The following is a 4,749-nucleotide window of genomic DNA, read 5'->3' as shown; positions in this document are numbered from 1 at the left end:
ATCGTTTGCATTTCATCATGTCATCATGCAACCCTTTTAAAACTCATCTAAATAAATTGCATGGATCTTTGATCCATTTAAATTGAGGGAAATGCACATGGTGATTTCTCTTTAAAACATATTCAAAGTCTCCTACTATTATTAGGGAGCTATATTAAAATATTCCATTAACTTTGGAATCACCATAACACACTTGCAAATATTCCATTCCTTCTAACTCAATTCTTAACCTCCAACGTTGCCCATAAATTCTTTCATCACTTTCCCGAGCTCCACCAAAATTCTCAACATTTTAGGCACTTCGAAATCCTAGTCCTTGTTCAAACCATTTGAATTAAATTCAAATGATTTTGAATTTAAATCTTGCAATCATGGCCATTCCTATTTTCTTGGAACAAACACATTTTTGTCCCCATGCGCAAGCTCTTTCACTAACCTTTTCTTTTCTTCCCTTTTCTTTCTCTTTTTTTCTGTTATGAAAAAATTAGAGAGAGAGAGAGAGAAGAGAGCCATCCCAACTGGGCCTCCCAGCTACCGCAGCTCGGCCTGCTCCCAGCAGCCAGCGGTCCACCATGGCCCAGCCCCCTCTAGCTCTTAACCTAGCCCGATCCCCTGCTCTCTCGATTGCTCACCCTCTCCCTCTCATCCTCCCACACCGCCGCCACACACACACGCATCACACTAGGGAGGAGCTCCCCACGCCAGTGCCATGCCTTGGCCTCCCTCCACCTTGCGCCCGATCCCCATGGCACCCCTGTTCCCTGCGCCTGTGGTCCTCGTCGTCTCGCCGGAGTTCCCTGCCTCACCGGAGCCCGCTGTAGTCTCTCTCTCTCGCCTCCACCACATCGTATGGCCTCCTTCTCCTGTGCACCTTGCCCGCTCAACCTCGTGCTTGAGCAGAGGCTTGAGTCCAAGCCTCCAGTGGCCAACCGACGGAGTTCCATGGCCGCTGCTTGCAAGCCACCACAACAGCCGCCACGCCCCTGCTTGCTGCTTCAACTTCCTTCCCGAGGTTCGTTTTTGTCTTACATGGGGTAGCAGCTGAACCTCACCATGATTCTGTCCAACTCCGCAAGTCCGACGCCAAGACCACCTCAAGTTCGACTACATGTAACACCGAGTACTAATACACACGGCGATGCATCAAGTTCCACTATGGTCGATCCGTGTACGACTATGGGGATTCACCAAGTACCCTTCGGATGCGCCAAGTTTGACTACATGGATCGCCAAGTTCCTCTATCGATGACTCGAACGTCTATGAATCGTGTACGACTATCGTCGCCGGAGGCCGTCGAGTGAACGACTACCCCCTCCGTGATTTCGACAAGAAAACGTGTACCACTACCGTCGCCAATATCGCGAGCACCTCTACCGTCGTCATGTACCACTACTTCCCTCAACGAACTTGATCCGTTCAGAAACTTGCACGCTTCAAAGGTATAACCCCGAGACAACGCCCGCGGACGAATGCATGTGTGTTGTATGAGATGCTTGTGTTTGCACCGTGTCCGATTTGTCATTGCACGGTCCTCCTCATTTGCTATGCATCGACCCGTGGGAACCCGGTTACCAGGATCACCCCACCATCTCTAGCATGTTCCGCACATCCACACACTTGCTCTTTTGCACCAGCATCTCAATGAGTTGTCGGATCATCGGAATGTTGCCGTGGCACCATTTCCATTTTCACCGTCGTGGCACCATTTCTGTTTCGCCGCCGTGGCACCCTTTTCCTTCTGCCATGGCGACAAATGCCTCATATCATATTATACTAACAATTTCATAAAATTGCATCAACTTGAATATGTCATCCTCATGCATGCTAAAAACCTTTAAATTGATGTTTGCATTAATTTGCATAATTGTCATGCTAAAATGGTTTATTTCATAACTAAATAACCATAGCTCCAAATTAAATGTTCTTTATATGTAAATGGGGTAGAAAAATGCATAGATTAACATGGTGCACTTACTTTGAATCTCTAACAACTCTAAAATTTTGTATAGGGCAAAACAGTAGAAAATTCGAAATTGTATATGGGGATTTTCCAGAATTGTTATTTGTTGTTTCCGGCCTCATTTAAATTGCCTAGATAGGTCGTTTTAATTATGCTTCACCTCTTGCCATGTTAACCAACATTTAATGTTGACGAGTAGCTTAAACGGGAGAGAACTAAATAACTGTTGTGAAGTTCCGTCAATATGCAAATATTGAGCTCCACTTAATTTGTAGTATTGTTTGTTGCACTTTGCCATGCCATGCCTATTTAAACCGGACATGCATCATACTTGTTTGTGCATCATGCCATGATTTTTCTTTTTTGTTTACCATGTTGTTTGCTTCTTTCCGGTGTCGCTTCTTCTTGATAGTTCCGGTAACATTGCGATTGTGAGGATTTGTTCGACTACATTGGTTCGTCTACTTCATGGACTCGTTCTTCTTCTGAGCGGGATTTCAGGCAAGATGACCGTTACCCTGGATATCACTACTATCTTTGCTTTGCTAGTTGTGTCGATGCTATCGTTATGTCGCGCTACCTACTAGTTGTTTATCAAGCCTCCCAAATTGCCATGATAGCCTCTAACCTTTTCCATCCTAGCAAACCGTTGTTTGGCTGTGTTACCGCTTTGCTCAGCCCCTCTTATAGCGTTGCTAGTTGCAGGTTGTTGCATGTTGGGACATGGATATCATGGGATATCACAATATCTCTTATTTAATTAATGCATCTATATACTTGGTAAAGGGTGGAAGGCTTGGCCTTTTGCCTGGTGTTTTGTTCCACTCTTGCCGCCCTAGTTTCCGTCATACCGGTGTTATGTTCCTTGATTTTGCGTTCCTAACACGGTCGGTGTTTATGGGCCCCCCTTGACAGTTTGCTTTGAATAAAACTCCTCTAGCAAGGCCCAACATTGGTTTTACCATTTGCCCAATATAATAATAAACTTGAGAATAAATTTGATGCATAGGGAGTTAGCGCTACCTGAGGTACGTTATTCAACATAATACAGGGGGGCCAGTGCTGTTGGTGCTGGTCCAAATTAGAGCATTGTCACATGTACGCGTCGCTCATCTGTCGTGGCCTGAGACGAGATACGCGCGGCTACTATCAGGGTGTCGGCACGTCGGGAGGTCTTGCTGGACTTGTTTTACCATTGTTGAAATGTCTTGTGAACTGGGATTCCAAGCTTGATCGGGTTGTTCTGGGAGGAGGATTTTCCTTCGTTGATCATGAGAGTTTGTGATGGACTAAGTTGGGACACCCCTGCAGGGTTTAAACTTTCGAGAGCCGTGCCCGCGGTTATGTGGCAGATGGGAATTTTTAATACCCGGTTGTAGAGAACTTGACACTAGACCCAAATTAAAATACACCAACCACGTGTGTAACCATGACCGTCTCTTTTCGAGTGAGTTCGAGAAGAGAACACGGCAGGGTTATGATTGAACGTAAGTAGTTCAGAATCACTTCTTGATCATTGCTAGTTTGCAACCGTTGCTTAGTTTCTCATCTTATTCTTGTACTCGTGAGTTAGCCACCATATAATGCTTAGTGCTGCTGCAACCTCACCACTTGTCCATTCCATACCCATTAAGCTTTGCTAGTCTTGATACCCATGGTAATGGGATTGCTGAGTCCTCGTGGCTCACAGATTATTACTACAACAGTTGCAGGTACAGGTTAAACGATGATTTGACGCGAGAGCGATGCTTGTTTGCTTTTGGAGTTCTTCTTCTTCGATCAAGGGATAGGTTTCGGGTCGGGAGCCTGAGATTAGCAGGGTGGATGTCGTTCATTTGATCCGTAGTCAGATCCTGCTCTTCTGTATGATGATTGCTATGTATTGACGAATTATTGTATTCATGTTGTAGCTTGTGGCGAGTGTAAGCCTTTATCTTGTATTCTCATCTATTTAGTACATGGTATATATGTTGTAATGATATCCACCTTGCTATGCACTCGAAATGCAATTGTGCCCCGGTCATGTATTCATCACGTGATTGGGATAGAATCGCATCTTGGGCGCTACACTACACCTTGAGTTACGGACTTATTTTGGTGCTACTCTATTTATAATATGCAAACAACAAATTTTATAATTTCAGCCAAAACTGATAATGTGCTAAACTCTTTCCGGTTTAATGTATCAGAAGTATATGATAAGTGATATCACATTTCTATTTGTTATGGTGTATTCTTGTGTTATACTCTTGTTGTAAACAGGCGTGGAATTAGATTTCAAACTTATTTATATCGTACCAAATCTCCATAACAAGTGAATGGTTCAACCCAATGACCAAACTTTTTGGCTCCGCCCCTGTACTGGATTGATACCTTGGTTCTTAACTAAGGAAAATACTTACCTCTACTTTGCTGCATCACCCTTTTCTCTTCAAGGGAAAACCCAACGCAAGCTCAAGAAGTAGCAACTACTTAATTAATGAATCATGTGGGCAGTGCTTTGGATTTGCTTGGATGGATGAATGGTTTGTGGGCGACCGCCCAGGCTCAAAGGGATTGTACGAGTTCAAAGTTGAGTAGCTTCCATGTGTAACAGTGAGACAATATGGGCTCTATCTGGACCAAGTAAGTTGCGGGAAACCTCCTGCGGTAGACCAACAAATGTAGTTCATGCAGTAGGCCCCCAGACTGGGTATACCTTTTTAGAGAGACTACTACTTCCCAAAAGTCTTGTCTTGGTGTACCGGGCTACTTCACAAGTGAAGTTTAGTGGCTGAAGGGTGTGATC

At 44.5% G+C, this 4,749-nt stretch overlaps 1 long non-coding RNA gene across 1 annotated transcript; it reads left to right on the top strand.

The window, feature by feature from the left end:
• The first annotated feature begins 643 nt into the window (after positions 1-643).
• LOC141021299 (uncharacterized) lies at positions 644-3,958 on the top strand. The gene is made up of 3 exons (XR_012182009.1): positions 644-1,440; positions 2,374-2,462; positions 3,668-3,958. It is a non-coding gene; the product is annotated as an uncharacterized lncRNA (long non-coding RNA).
• Positions 3,959-4,749: the final 791 nt, after the last annotated feature.

The sequence above is a fragment of the Aegilops tauschii genome, chromosome 4 (genome assembly GCF_002575655.3).
Source record: "Aegilops tauschii subsp. strangulata cultivar AL8/78 chromosome 4, Aet v6.0, whole genome shotgun sequence".
Lineage (NCBI taxonomy): Eukaryota > Viridiplantae > Streptophyta > Magnoliopsida > Poales > Poaceae > Aegilops > Aegilops tauschii.
Note: the sequence above shows the minus strand (reverse complement) of the source record. Positions and strands in the feature narration are given on the sequence as shown.